This window comes from Ambystoma mexicanum, chromosome 9, assembly GCF_040938575.1.
Source record: "Ambystoma mexicanum isolate Mex_15411 chromosome 9, UKY_AmexF1_1, whole genome shotgun sequence".
Lineage (NCBI taxonomy): Eukaryota > Metazoa > Chordata > Amphibia > Caudata > Ambystomatidae > Ambystoma > Ambystoma mexicanum.
In genome coordinates this window covers 1,481,077,672-1,481,094,251 of record NC_090931.1, presented here as the reverse complement: position 1 = coordinate 1,481,094,251, position 16,580 = coordinate 1,481,077,672, and positions in this window count along the sequence as shown.

The following is a 16,580-nucleotide window of genomic DNA, read 5'->3' as shown; positions in this document are numbered from 1 at the left end:
TTCACAATTCTGTTTCTTCGTGTAGGAGGCTTAACTCCTTCTGTAGTTCGGTAAGAACAAAGGTGATCGACCTAGAATGGGTGCAGAGCCCCTTCTCTTATCCAAGATTAGCTTTGCGCCAAAATTGGAGGACTTCCAATAGAAGATCTTCTCTCTTGCAGGCATCCAAGTCGTGGACCAATCACGGTCCACAGTGGTCTCAGTCATTCAGGCGCTCCAGACATCCTGGCATCAGTAGTGTGGATTGGGATCAGACAGTCCCAACCCGCTTCCTGGGCACACACACGTGACAAGCAGAAGCCAGCGAAAGAGATACATTTTTGCGCGAGGCTGCATCCCCAAATCAAGAAAACCCGGCTTACTCAACCTGGGTGAAGGCAAGGGACAAAATGGCCATGGGACAGAACAAAAGAGTTTGTGGCTTGGCCATTTTTGGACCTGGCCACAGACTAGAGCCAAACGCGGTAAACGTGGTTTAACTCAGTAAAAAGAAGTCAAACATTATGAAAAGTAACTGCTGCCACCAGTTCATCCCAGGCACACTCGTACATTCACCTAAAAAACGTTTGAGTGTGCCTAGGGCCATAAAACAAAAAGGGAGCCCAACACACAGTACTGGAAGGTACATTTTGCGCTGTTAAACAGTTACCAAGAAATGGCCGCATAGTCAAAGACTAAGGGAAACATAGTTTCCCAGTACTGACAGCCTGAAGGACATGTCCATTTCCCCATAACAAGTGAGCAAAAACACAGGGGAGTTCAGCTGAAGGCTGGTCTCCACTGGAAAAAGTCAGGATAGGAAAGCCAAGAAAAAAGCAAACAGTATGGGGGGACCATAAATGGAGGGAAAATTGCACATAAATGAAATCTTTCCTAACAATGAGTGCATGAAATGTAGTACAGTGTGCCTTAAGGCTGAGGAGGTCCTCAGGGTGGAGAGTTTTGCACCAGAATTTATAATGTGCTTGGATGTTGCATTTGTTGTCGGAAAGTTCCTGGGTATATCATGGTGTGGAGGTATTGACTCTGCTACGACATTGTTTTAAGGGGGCATGTGTATCGACCAACTCCTTTGTAGTTTGGTTTAGGTTTTCCAGTACAGTATCAAGGTTAGGTTTGGGAGGGTCTAAGAGGTTGATCAAACTGTTTTCCAGGGCTTTCATCTGAAAGATTTTAAATGGGTGACAGGCACACATGGTGGACTTACAGACGCCCTACTCACAGTGGCCAGGGTATCTTAATGCTAATGTTAAAGGCATTTATATAGCACACCATCGCCAACGGAGTTGGTCTCCAGGCGCTCAGGCGGATCTGTAACAAGAGCTCAGGTTGGGGGGGTTAGGTTAGTCGGGTGAAGAGGGAGAAGGCGAGTGAGAAGAGTGCGCTGCTGTTGGCGACTTCAGTTCAGTTTTCACTGTGCGCTGAGCTTTGGTGTAAGTGTCGGAACGGAACGAGACCTCGTGTACTGTTGATGCAGTTTATGTGTTGTTTGTTGTTCTTGCGGTGTGGTGAAGTCTTTGCAGTTTGCTGGGAGAGAGATGGTAAGTGGTGAAGTCTGTGCTGTTTGCTGGGAGAGAGATGGTAAGTGGTGAAGTCTGTGCAGTTTGGTGGGAGAGAGATAGTAAGTGGTGAAGTCTGTGCTGTTTGCTGGGAGAGAGATGGTAGTGTGGTTTCCGGGTAAGTTAAGTAAGCCGAGGTTTGAGGTTGGGTTAGTAGGTTGTATGCCCTGGTTCTTGCAGATCTTTACTTTTGGTGGCGTAGCTGTGGATTTTCTTAGTAGCTGGTTACGATTTTTGTCCATCTATCCGTTAGGTTAGATGTCACGGTTCGTCGCAGTGTTTTCTGGGTCTTGGGTTGGAGGTTGGCTATGTCTCGTCTTCTTAAGAGGATAGGGGTGGCAGCGTGGCCTGTCCAGTCGCACGGAATGGAATTCAGGCATTTTATGACGATGGCAGGGGGTGGGAGGACAAGGTCAAGGAGGTTTCCACTGATATTGGTTGGACTTTGAAAAACGAAACCGTGTGTCTCCACACTGTAGCCCCACATGCACTCCAACAGGGATAATATCCCTAATGTCACTCAAAAGCCTATTAACCCTGCAATCCCTCAAATGGAGTACAATGGCCGTATAGTTTATTGTTTTATAAAATTGTCTTGCAAGAGCAGGTATTGTAACAACACTTTCAACATATAACTCTCAAATGGAGAGTAGAGTCGTTATCATGGCAAAAATTCACAGAAATGCCTAGATAAGCCAATATCTTCAAAAAGTTACTTTCCAACAAAGATGCACAGATGTAGTAAACACATTTTTTAATAGCAACAAAATATAATAGGTAGAGTAGAATAATGAGTGCAGACAGTACTCCAAAAGTACTACAAGATTCTCTATAACTCACTGTTGCACATTTTTCAAAACACACAAATCGTTTCTTGCGAGTTCTCATAAAGAAAAAATGATATCTTCAAGCAGATTTACAATGACTAGTGTTTACAACTTTCACAATAGAGCATTATTTGATGCTACAACGTCAAAGTGCTTCAAGCTCATTTCCAATAGCACCATTAAGTTCAAATAGTTGCCAACGCGTTTCGGATTACAACAGAATCCCTCTTCAGGGCAATGGTTGCTATTAGTTCCAATTCTTCAAAATACATCACAATTCAAGTCTCTAAAAAACAACAAATTAACATAATTACTGAGGAATTAGAGTTTTTTTGTATCACAGGAGATCACTAGTATTGTAAAGAGAATCACAAACCTCGTAGTCCATCCACAGTAGATGTCTAGTAAAAGAATCATACTTACAAGACCACAGTACACCACTGGGTCCAGCTGTAAAGAGGTGTCGAACTTGAGGATACCTGATACCCTATGGGGAGGGAAGGATGGGGAGTGCGAATTAAAAATAGAGAAACCTCACTATCAAATATCATCAGGCCTCTCAGTCAATCTCATGTGTGACTAGCACCATTGAAGGCTTAGAATTGGCCAAAGCACAACATATAAAAACCCATTGGTTAAAAGACGGCGGCCCTAGCCGCGTTGCTGACAAACACATTCATATAATACGGCTCATTATTGTCACCCTGAGTATTTCCGCTCCTAAGCAGAATTTACATCTTATCGCTCGCGAACATATGTGTAACTCTAAAGCAGTTAAAACACCTGCATCGCTACAGTTCGATCCAAAGCAATTAGTCTTACGAGCGCTCACCTCGCTAAGCTAGTAGACAGCCAGCCGTCCGACACGGGAGCGCGGGGCTGTGTGTTACTTGTGTTTATCAGTCGCTACAGTTCGATCCAAAACAATTAGTCTTACGAGCGCTCACCTCGCTAAGCTAGTAGACAGCCAGCCGTCTGACGCGGAAGCGCGGGGCTGTGTGTTTCTTGCGTTTATTGGTTGCTGTGGCAACCTTGCGCATGCACGCGAGTGTCGTCGGCCGCCATATTGGCGTGAGCGATCACGAGTCGCATCTCAAATGGTATGGGAAACTGCAGCTCTCCAGGTTGGGCTTTGCCCATGTTGAGCTACATTCAGGGGCTCTGCGAGGATGAGGAGGGCATCTCTGGTGCTCTTGGTTGCTTGGGTTCGTGGCAGGTTGTAGTAAGATGTTGGTTGAGAGCGTGGCCGAACATAATAAGAAAAGGTCAGTGATCTCACCCATGAATGGATCACCCCTGTGAGGTGCTTGGTAGAGGAGGAGAAAAGTGGGAGACTCCTTGTATGATACCATGAATTGACACATAGGGCGGTTCATTGGTTGTATAGTCTTCTGGCTGCACAGTGTGCAGGGCCAGGTGGCTTTTTCTGTGAATGCCACATCTCCCCAGGACTTCCCTGTCCAGGCAGCATGCTGGATGCTTTATTCGTATACGATGAGGATGTGGACAAAACATTGGAGGGTTTTTTTGGGGCTATATGTAATTTGTTCAGGGTGTGAATTTAGTGGCTGCACATAATTCCTTTTCATTCAGTATTGTATTTATATGTCTGTCAATAACCAACTGCCCTACGGGTGCTCCTGGGAATGGTTGTGCCATAGGTTGGCACTACAATAGTGGCAATTACACACCTGCCCTGCAGTTGCTCCCAAGAAAGCTTGTGTGGCATGTGGGCAGTATACTGAGTCCCCCGGAGTTATTCGCTTAGAGGAAATTGGTGAGAGGAGAGCAGGGTAGCGCCACGATGTCCCTCACTTTGCTGATGGCGCTTAATTCAAATATGTTACTTCACAAAAGAGGCAAAAGGGGGGCTCACACAAAGCATTGTGGTCTACAAGGAGAGGATAGGACAGAGCTGGAGGCAATTATAGGTGCGTGTGGGGTGGGCCAGTGCAGGTAGGTTGGGAAAGGGTGTATGCAACACCCTTAATGTGGTATGTGGTCACTCAGAAAGAGCTTGGAGGGAAAGGGTGTATGGGCCAGTGCAGGTGGGCCTTACAGTGGCGTATTGGCACTGCAGGCAGGACCGTGCACCCTCTACTCCTTTCTTCGTCCTTTTCTCTCTTCCTTGGCTATGCTCTTTCTTCTGTCTTGTTTTCCCCTTTCCTTGGCCGGGAGGGTAGCTGAGGGGCAACACGTTTGTCTTGGAAGCAAAACAACACATAGCAACATGGGTTCGAATAGCGGGCTCACGCTTACAAACCTTTATAAAATAACAATGATAATTTCCTGTGCTCTCTATTTTTCCTTTATCTTCTATGTGCTTTTCATGTCGCCGCTTACTTCTTTCCTTTCTCTTTTTAAAGTGTATTTTTTTCACATCTTTTTATGCCTTTCCATCGTCTTTCTTTTTCTCTCCCTCTCAAGCCTTTGTCTCGTATATCCTTTCCTTCAGTCTGATTTGTATTTCCCCTCTTCCAGTCTTCTCCCCCCCATTTGCCCCTCATGTTGGGTCTCCATTCCATGTCTCCTTCTCCATTTCGTATCACAGCACCACTTTTCATGTCCGCTCCCTGTGTGCCACTCTTTCTTTTTTGAATACAATGTTTTTTATTGACTTATGCACCAAAATGAGAGACAGATATGGAGTGATCTGGGGACCACATTGGAATTCCCATAGCAGGAGCTGGAAGTAGCTTCTTCTGACCAGGAGTTATTTATTGTATCCCAGAAGATATTAAGGTCCATCCATATGAATGGAGACCCTGGAAGTTGGGGAAGCTTGCTTTTTTTGTCAAACTGTGGCGTGCACAAAAAAAGTACACATTCCTTGAACCCCTCTTCTTATTGCTGTGTTGCTATGTCTTGTACTTTATCTTGCCATGTTGCTTTACATGTCTTGCATTTTTACATTGGCCCTCATTAAGGGTCCGGTGGTAACAGAGCGGAGGTACTGGCGGGTTGCCACTGGACCCGTAAATATTTGTCTGCGCCTGACTTCCTGGTGCCACCGGGAGATTACAACTGCGGCGGCCCGGAAAGTCAGGCGCTGTTAAATTGTAAGTTCCCATTCCCATAAAGTGCCATAGGACTCTATGGGAACGGGGACCGTTGCTAACAGTGCTTCTGTGACAGGCCTGTCTGCCTGCCATGGCCGCTGTGCCCGGCAGGGTTAGACCTGCCCTGCACAGCTGCTCCGGCAGGCAGGCCTGTAGTAAGCTTACCAGCTCCCTTGTTTCCGGACTAGCATACTTGTAAAGAGCCCTAAATCGCTTTCCCTTTTGTTTTGTTTACATTTCTTACTGGTTAGGGTGACCAGACGTCCCGGTTTTCCCGGGACAGGTCCGGGGAAATCACCCCCTGTCCCGGGGTCCCGGGGTTTTTTTTTTTTTCCAAACCCCGTCCGGGGTTTTGCTGCGCGGGTGTCTGGTGTCCCGATTTTTGGACGACACCGCTCCGACGCTGCAGTATGAGCCTGCGCTACAGTGCGCAGGCTCATACTTTCACTTTCTCTGCGCCCAAGCCCCCGCCCAAGCCGGAAACACAGCCACACAGCCCTCCAGGACCTGGAGACTTCCTGCAACGTCAGCTTGTGACGTTGCAGGAAGCGCGACTTGCGACGTGTTTGGGGGAAGTTATGGGACCCCTGGCTGGCAACACATAAAACCAACACATAGTGGCTTCACAGGTATGTATACATTAATCCAGCATTTGATCTGCTGTGGCTGCCCCCAAACTTCACTGTCATAAGTGCTATGTTTGTAGTCCCTTTTTTGTCTTTATCAGTGCTACGATATGTAGTCCTACTTTTGTGTCAGTGACCCGCGAAATTGTAGTCCTACTTCTATGTCGGTGGCCTGTCCTGTCCTGGGTTTTTATTTTGAAAATCTGGTCACCCTATTACTGGTGATTTTTCACTGCTGTATTTTACAAAATGCAGGAGGATTCCCCGCCATCCTCCCTCCCACCAGCGACCACACTCACACTCACACTCACAGTCAATTACCTCACGGAAACACTCCCCTGCCTTTTAACAGCAAAAAATCACTGAAGAAAATGCACTAAAAAAAGACAGCAGAATATTCGGTAAAAAGGATACCGACGTATAATATCACTCAAATGCTCCAAGTTTTCATACATTGTATTCCATGCACTGAATAACTTTCTAAGAAGCTGTCATGCACAGATTTCAAAGGCTCGCAGTTTCCTTCCTCAGATCTAACACTTGAGCTGAATGAGGCAGGACTGGCCTTGAACTGGTGGTTTGCTCACAGAGGGATTCTGCCCGGCTCTTCCATAAAAGCAGAAGGAAGGAACTGCGCTGCCCGCTACCTGGCCTTGCAGAGTTCCAGAGTTCCACACTACTGTGTTGTGCCTTATGGTCGTATCTAGACCACACTACTGTGTTGTGCCTTATGGTCGTATCTAGACCACACTACTGTGTTGTGCCTTATGGTCGCATAGTGACCACACTACTGTGTTGTGCCTTATGGTCATATCTAGACCACACTATTGTGTTGTGCCTTATGGTCGTATCTAGACCACACTATTGTGTTGTGCCTTATGGTCGCATACTGTGCCCTGATTTTGCTGCCCACATTGCATTCTGTTTCTAGTTGTGCCATGTTGAACGATACCCTCGCCATGCCTCAACAATCCACCAGCTCACCAGCTGCCCCACTGGCATTCCTCTCCAACATTCCTCCCACCTACTTCCTACCATCATTCTTCACTGAAAGCATCCCCACAGCACGTCATCCTCCACCCAGCATAACTTCCTACACCAGACCCATCCACACCAGGAACCAACTCCTAGGTCTCCGTTCTAGATACCCCAGACTCACCCACCAAGCACCTCCCACCACTCTTAACACGCCTAACACGCCATCCCTTACAGTCAAAACACCCTTACCTAAACCCACCATGCCGCACCCCATCCCGGCGACACCACTCAACACCACCCCTACCTCGGCCCAACACACACACAACCTACAGTGTGCCCTCATAAACGCCAGATCCATCCCTGCCCATGCCATTGAAATTCACGAACTCCTAATTAGCTTGGACCTCGACATCTTAGCCATCACCGAGACATGGCTGCACAGCGCTGCAGGGCCAGCCCTCAACCTTACTATCCCACAGGGGTACGCCATTATCCGGCAAGACCGCCTCTCCTCAGTAGGTGGTGGGGTAGCATTCATCCTGAAAGATCACCTCGAGGCCAGACAAATCACCTCCAATCTAGGTGACAACATAGACTCTCTAGCTATAAAAATTGCCCTCTCCCCTAACTCCACCATCACCTTCAACCTAGTCTACCGCCCGCCCGGCCCCCTAACAGAGTTCCATGAGAACCTTGTACACCGCCTAACAGAAAACCTAAAACTCACCTCCAAAAGCATCCTTCTAGGTGACCTTAACCTGGGGTATAACGATAAAAAGGACAAGCCTGCTAAATCTCTTGCACTAGCCTTAAAAGAACTAGGCTTCGACCAAAAAATAACCTCACCCACACACAACAAAGGCCGTATCCTGGACTGGATAGCTGACCACAACTGTCACGTCGACATTAGCTCCATCACCCCGACTCCTTGGTCAGATCACCACCTCATTCACTTCTTTATTCCCGCTGTATCTAACACAAACAAACCTAACCCCATCCCCCCAGCACTGGCAAGATGTGTAAAAAATCTCACTAAAGATAAAATTACACCCCACCTTCACATCCTCTCCACAGACCTCAAGTCATCTGACCCGTCAGAATTAGCAGATATCTACAAGAGCACCATAAGCACCGCCATTGACGCCATTGCCCCCTTGCAGACCAAAAAAGCCAAAACTATCAAACACTCAAATACCTGGTTCTCCACTGAACTCAAAGAACTCCGCTCACAGAAAAGAAAAGCTCTAAACTCCTGGCAGAAATCGCCTTCCCCAGCCACCCTATCCTCCTACAAAAAAATCACTGCCCAATACAAAAAAGCCATAATCACAGCTAAATCAGTCTCTTATAATGATAGAATTGCTAATGCAAGCTCCGAATCCAAAGAACTCTTCGCCATTTTCAACGAACTCACCACACCGGCCACCAAATCACAAGACATTGTTAAAGACCAAATCTGGTGCAACTCCATACAATCTGCCTTGTTAAATAAAATTGAACTCCTACAAACAAAAATTAAGGAGCACCACAAAAACCTATCACTGCACCTCAAATCTCCCACCACCACGAGCCACATGCCCACCCCTAGTTCGGGAACCACATCCACCAAAGCCCCCACTACCCCGTTCAAATTCAGGGAAGTCACAGAACACGAAGTTATTGAGATAATGAACAAGATCAAACCATCCAATTGTAAAGGAGACCCCTGCCCCGCCAGCCTGATCAAAGACTGCACTGAAACACTCGCCCCTTTCCTTAAATCATTCATTAATGCCTCTTTCAAAACCAACACTGTCCCTGACAGTCTAAAAGAAGCCTGGGTGCGCCCGCTTCTAAAAAAAACCACCCTCGACCCTGAAGTAGCTACCAACTACAGGCCCATCACCACTGTGCCTTTCCTGCTCAAGATACTGGATAAAATGGCCTACACACAAATCCAGGATTATCTCGAAACCAACCATATCCTAGGAAAAAGACAGTCAGGCTTCCGACCAGGTCACGGAACTGAGTCAGCCCTACTTGATCTGAAAATACAGCTTGCTGACACTATGGATAAAGGCAAACCGGCACTCCTTCTCCTACTGGATCTATCTGCCGCCTTTGACCTTGTCAACCACGATATCCTAGGCATGCACCTAAAAAATGAAGCACACTTCTCCCCGGAAGCCATTGCATGGGTGGCCTCATTCCTAAATGGCAGACTCATGAAAGTCTTCTCAGACACTGCCTCGGCAACCCCTACCACCATCCACTGCGGCGTCCCACAAGGCTCCTGCACCGCCCCCACTCTCTACAATATATTCACCCTTCCTCTCTTCAATGACCTCGACTGTCGTAACATAGCGTATACCAACTACGCAGACGATACGCAGGTACTACTCCCTCTAACTGGGACCTACGAAGAAGATGCGACAGCATTAACCAAAATCTACACAGCCATCCAAACCTGGATGGCGGCCAACGGCCTCTGCCTAAACGGGGACAAAACCGAAATCCTCATAGTAGGGACCAATGAAATTCTCAACAAACTCCCCCCCCAATACAAATCCTTCAACATCGACAACTCCACCATCTCAGTCTCCAAGACTGTTAAAACCTTAGGCGTTCACCTAGATGCCTCACTATCTATGTCTCGCCAGGTCAACGCCATAGCCTCTTCCTCGGCACTTACCACCAAGATGATAAATGCTGTCAAGCCTTTTCTCTCCGCCAAAAACTGCCTGTCCATCGCCAGAGCCACTATAGGTACAAAACTAGACTACTGTAATGCCCTGTTCCTAGGCACCTCCGCCCACAACCTAAAAAAACTCCAAATCACGCAAAACAATGCGCTCCGGGCAGCACTGTCCATTCCAAAAAGAGAACACATCTCGCAAGCAAGGAAAGATGCCCACTGGCTACCCGTGAAGGAACGCATACTTTTCAAAGCCATGACCATCACACATAGATGCCTATCCCTGGATGCCCCACCCTATCTCGCAGAAAGAATCACACCGAAAGCCTCCATCAGACCCACCAGAGCTCACCGCCCCAACATGATTGATGTCCCCACGTTTCAAAGATCCAGGGCGGGAGGAACCAGCTTCCAACACCTCGCACCTAAAAACTGGAACTCCTTACCTACCTCACTAAGGAACGAAAAATCATACCATACCTTCCGTAAAAACCTCAAAACCCTCCTATTCCGCTAAAGTCTTCCACATGCACTCTCATGCTTGCATTGTAACCACAGCATAGCATAACCTCTAAGCTCAATGTTTATTACCAATGTGAAATGTACTCGGTAACTCGGTTTACATCTGTAAACACATTCCTATGCTTGTGTTCATGACTAAGTCTGCTGTAACAGCGCCACGATGCCCCAGGGCAGTTCTGTGCGCTTTATAAATGCAAATAAATAAAATAAAATAAAATTAGCACTTCCAAACAAAAAAGCTAAACAAATCTTAAAATACACGGTGACGAATTTCCGAGTTTACAAGAGCCCGTCGGTCAGTTTGCAAACCTTGGACAAAGGCAATGGGTCTGTGTGTTTCTGCGTTTTAACTGAAAAGGATGTAGTTGTTGAGGCCGAAGTGGAATTTACATTAGAAACTTGAGGGGGGCAGTCCTGTGTTCAACAGCGACACCACCTGTGTGACCTGAGGGGTAGCTCTGAGGTCTAAGGTGTTACTAAGAGCTATGAAACCTTGCAAAGCTCTGCCGTCCCCTGCCTTACTGGGTGCTGTGGGCTATACCTTACCACGCAAAGCTCTGCCGTCCCCTGCCTCACTGGGTGTTGTGGGCTATACCTTACCACGCAAAGCTCTGCCGTCCCCTGCCTTACTGGGTGCTGTGGGCTATACCTTACCACGCAAAGCTCTGCCGTCCCCTGCCTTACTGGGTGCTGTGGGCTATACCTTACCACGCAAAGCTCGGCTGTCCCCTCCCTTACTGGGTGCTGTGGGCTATACTTTACCATGCAAAGCTCGGCTGTCCCCTCCCTTACTGGGTGCTGTGGGCTATACCTTACCATGCAAAGATCTGTCGTCCCCTGCCTTACTGGGTGCTGTGGGCTATACCTTAACATGCAAAGCTCGGCTGTCCCCTCCCTTACTGGGTGCTGTGGGCTATACCTTACCATGCAAAGGTTGGCTGTCCCCTCCCTTACTGGGTGCTGTGGGCTATACCTTACCATGCAAAGATCTGTCGTCCCCTGCCTTACTGGGTGCTGTGGGCTATACCTTACCATGCAAAGATCTGTCGTCCCCTGCCTTACTGGGTGCTGTGGGCTATACCTTACCATGCAAAGGTTGGCTGTCCCCTCCCTTACTGGGTGCTGTGGGCTATACCTTACCATGCAAAGCTCGGCTGTCCCCCACCTTACTGGGTGCTGTGGGCTATACCTTACCATGCAAAGCTCGGCTGTCCCCTCCCTTACTGGGTGCTGTGGGCTATACCTCACCATGCAAAGCTCGGCTGTGCCCTCCCTTGCTGCGTGTTGTGGGCTATACCTTACCATGCAAAGCTCTGCCGTCCCCTGCCTTACTGGGTGCTGTGGGCTATACCTTACCATGCAAAGCTCTGCCATCCCCTGCCTTACTGGGTGCTGTGGGCTATACCTTACCATGGAAAGCTCGGCTGTCCCCTCCCTTACTGGGTGCTGTGGGCTATACCTTACCATGCAAAGCTCGGCTGTCCCCTGCCTTACTGGGTGCTGTGGGCTATACCTTACCATGCAAAGCTCTTCTGTCCCCTGCCTTACTGGGTGCTGTGGGCTAAACATTACGGTGCAAAGCTCTGCTGTCCCCTGCCTTACTGGATGCTGTGGGCTATACTTCACCATGCAAAGCTCTGCTGTCCCTTGCCTTACTGGGTGCTGTAGGCTATCCCTTACCATGCAAAGCTCGGCTGTCCCCTGCCTTACTGGGTGCTGTGGGCTATACCTTACCATGCAAAGCTCGGCTGTCCCCTGCCTTACTGGGGCTATACCTTACCACGCAAAGCTCGGCTGTCCCCTGCCTTACTGGGGCTATACCTTACCATGCAAAGCTCTGCCATCCCCTGCCTTACTGGGTGCTGTGGGCTATACCTTACCATGCCAAGCTCGGCTGTCCCCTGCCTTACTGGGTGCTGTGGGCTATACCTTACCATGCAACGCTCGGCTGTCCCCTCCCTTACTGGGTGCTGTGGGCTATACTTTACCATGCAAACCTCGGCTGTCCCCTGCCTTACTGGGTGCTGTGGGCTATACCTTATCATGCAAAGCTTGGCTGTCCCCTGCCTTACTGGGTGCTGTGGGCTATACCTTACCATGCAAAGCTCGGCTGTCCCCTGCCTTACTGGGTGCTGTGGGCAATACCTTACCATGCCAAGCTCTGCCGTCCCTTGCCTTACTGGGGCTATACCTTACCATGCAAAGCTCTGCCGTCCCCTGCCTTACTGGGTGCTGTGGGCTATACCTTACCGTGCAAAGCTCTGCCGTCCTTTGCCTTACTGGGGCTATACCTTACCATGCAAAGCTCTGCCGTCCGCTGCCTTACTGGGTGCTTTGGGCTATACCTTACCATGCAAAGCTCTGCCACCCCCTGCAATACTGGGTGCTGTGGGCTATACTTTACCATGAAAAGCTCTGCCATCCCCTGCCTTACTGGGTGCTGTGGGCTATACCATACCATGCAAAGCTCGGCTGTCCCCTGCCTTACTGGGTGCTGTGGGCTATACCTTACCATGCAAAACTCAGCTGTCCCCTGCCTTACTGGGAGCTGTGGGCTATACCTTACCATGCAAAGCTCTGCCATCCCCTGTCTTACTGGGTGCTGCGGACTATACTTCACCATGCAAAGCTCGGCTGTCCCCTGCGTTACTGGGTGCTGTGGGCTATACTTTACCGTGCAAAGCTCTGCCATCCCCTGCCTTACAGGGTGCTGTGGGCTATACTTTACCGTGCAAAGCTCTGCCATCCCCTGCCTTACTGGCTGCTGTGGGCTATACTTTACCGTGCAAAGCTCTGCCGTCCCCTGCCTTGCTGGGTGCTGTGGGCTTTACTTTACCGTGCAAAGCTCCGCTGTCCGCTGCCTTTCTGGGTGCTGTGGGCTATACCTTACCATGCAAAGCTCTGCCATCCCCTGCCTTACTGGGTGCTGTGGGCTGTACTTTACCATGCAAAGCTTGGCTGTCCCCTGCCTTACTGGGTGCTGTGGGCTATACTTCACCATGCAAAGCTCTGCCGCCCCCTGCCTTACTGGGTGCTGTGGGCTATACCTTACCATGCAACGCTCTGCCGTCCCCTGCCTTACTGGGTGCTGTGGGCTATACCTTACCATGCAAAGCTCTGCCATCCCCTGCCTTACTGGGTGCTGTGGGCTATACTTTACCATGCAAAGCTCGGCTTTCTCCTGCCTTACTGGGTGCTGTGGGCTATACTTCACCATGCAAAGCTCTGCCGCCCCCTGCCTTACTTGGTGCTGTGGGCTATACTTTACCATGCAAAGCTCGGCTGTCCTCTGCCTTACTGGGTGCTGTGGGCTATACTTAACCCTGCAAAGCTCAGCTGTCCCCTGCCTTACTGGGTGCTGTGGGCTATACCTTACCATGCAAAGCTCTGCCATCCCCTGCCTCACTGGGTGCTGTGGGCTATACTTTACCAGGCAAAGCTCTGCCGTCCCCTGCCTCAATGGGTGCTGTGCGCTATACTTTACCGTGCAAAGCTCGGCTGTCCCCTGCCTGACTGGGTGCTGTGGGCTATACCTTACAATGCAAAGCTCTGCTGTCCCCTGCCTTACTGGGTGCTGTGGGCTATACCTTACCGTACAAAGCTCTGCTGTCCCCTGTCTTACTGGGTGCTGCGGACTATACTTCACCATGCAAAGCTCGGCTGTCCCCTGCCTTACTGGGTGCTGTGGGCTATACCTTACCATGCAAAGCTCTTCTGTCCCCTGCCTTACTGGGTGCTGTGGGCTAAACATTACGGTGCAAAGCTCTGCTGTCCCCTGCCTTACTGGATGCTGTGGGCTATACTTCACCATGCAAAGCTCTGCTGTCCCTTGCCTTACTGGGTGCTGTAGGCTATCCCTTACCATGCAAAGCTCGGCTGTCCCCTGCCTTACTGGGTGCTGTGGGCTATACCTTACCATGCAAAGCTCGGCTGTCCCCTGCCTTACTGGGGCTATACCTTACCACGCAAAGCTCGGCTGTCCCCTGCCTTACTGGGGCTATACCTTACCATGCAAAGCTCTGCCATCCCCTGCCTTACTGGGTGCTGTGGGCTATACCTTACCATGCCAAGCTCGGCTGTCCCCTGCCTTACTGGGTGCTGTGGGCTATACCTTACCATGCAAAGCTCGGCTGTCCCCTCCCTTACTGGGTGCTGTGGGCTATACTTTACCATTCAAACCTCGGCTGTCCCCTGCCTTACTGGGTGCTGTGGGCTATACCTTATCATGCAAAGCTTGGCTGTCCCCTGCCTTACTGGGTGCTGTGGGCCATACCTTACCATGCAAAGCTCGGCTGTCCCCTGCCTTACTGGGTGCTGTGGGCAATACCTTACCATGCCAAGCTCTGCCGTCCCTTGCCTTACTGGGGCTATACCTTACCATGCAAAGCTCTGCCGTCCCCTGCCTTACTGGGTGCTGTGGGCTATACCTTACCGTGCAAAGCTCTGCCGTCCTTTGCCTTACTGGGGCTATACCTTACCATGCAAAGCTCTGCCGTCCGCTGCCTTACTGGGTGCTTTGGGCTATACCTTACCATGCAAAGCTCTGCCACCCCCTGCAATACTGGGTGCTGTGGGCTATACTTTACCATGAAAAGCTCTGCCATCCCCTGCCTTACTGGGTGCTGTGGGCTATACCATACCATGCAAAGCTCGGCTGTCCCCTGCCTTACTGGGTGCTGTGGGCTATACCTTACCATGCAAAACTCAGCTGTCCCCTGCCTTACTGGGAGCTGTGGGCTATACCTTACCATGCAAAGCTCTGCCATCCCCTGTCTTACTGGGTGCTGCGGACTATACTTCACCATGCAAAGCTCGGCTGTCCCCTGCGTTACTGGGTGCTGTGGGCTATACTTTACCGTGCAAAGCTCTGCCATCCCCTGCCTTACAGGGTGCTGTGGGCTATACTTTACCGTGCAAAGCTCTGCCATCCCCTGCCTTACTGGCTGCTGTGGGCTATACTTTACCGTGCAAAGCTCTGCCGTCCCCTGCCTTGCTGGGTGCTGTGGGCTTTACTTTACCGTGCAAAGCTCGGCTGTCCGCTGCCTTTCTGGGTGCTGTGGGCTATACCTTACCATGCAAAGCTCTGCCATCCCCTGCCTTACTGGGTGCTGTGGGCTGTACTTTACCATGCAAAGCTCTGCCGCCCCCTGCCTTACTGGGTGCTGTGGGCTATACCTTACCATGCAACGCTCTGCCGTCCCCTGCCTTACTGGGTGCTGTGGGCTATACCTTACCATGCAAAGCTCTGCCATCCCCTGCCTTACTGGGTGCTGTGGGCTATACTTTACCATGCAAAGCTCGGCTTTCTCCTGCCTTACTGGGTGCTGTGGGCTATACTTCACCATGCAAAGCTCTGCCGCCCCCTGCCTTACTTGGTGCTGTGGGCTATACTTTACCATGCAAAGCTCGGCTGTCCTCTGCCTTACTGGGTGCTGTGGGCTATACTTAACCCTGCAAAGCTCAGCTGTCCCCTGCCTTACTGGGTGCTGTGGGCTATACCTTACCATGCAAAGCTCTGCCATCCCCTGCCTCACTGGGTGCTGTGGGCTATACTTTACCAGGCAAAGCTCTGCCGTCCCCTGCCTCAATGGGTGCTGTGCGCTATACTTTACCGTGCAAAGCTCGGCTGTCCCCTGCCTGACTGGGTGCTGTGGGCTATACCTTACAATGCAAAGCTCTGCTGTCCCCTGCCTTACTGGGTGCTGTGGGCTATACCTTACCGTACAAAGCTCTGCTGTCCCCTGTCTTACTGGGTGCTGCGGACTATACTGCACCATGCAAAGCTCGGCTGTCCCCTGCGTTACTGGGTGCTGTGGGCTATACTTTACCGTGCAAAGCTCTGCCATCCCCTGCCTTACAGGGTGCTGTGGGCTATACTTTACCGTGCAAAGCTCTGCCATCCCCTGCCTTACTGGCTGCTGTGGGCTATACTTTACCGTGCAAAGCTCTGCCGTCCCCTGCCTTGCTGGGTGCTGTGGGCTTTACTTTACCGTGCAAAGCTCGGCTGTCCGCTGCCTTTCTGGGTGCTGTGGGCTATACCTTACCATGCAAAGCTCTGCCATCCCCTGCCTTACTGGGTGCTGTGGGCTGTACTTTACCATGCAAAGCTTGGCTGTCCCCTGCCTTACTGGGTGCTGTGGGCTATACTTCACCATGCAAAGCTCTGCCGCCCCCTGCCTTACTGGGTGCTGTGGGCTATACCTTACCATGCAACGCTCTGCCGTCCCCTGCCTTACTGGGTGCTGTGGGCTATACCTTACCATGCAAAGCTCTGCCATCCCCTGCCTTACTGGGTGCTGTGGGCTATACTTTACCATGCAAAGCTCGGCTTTCTC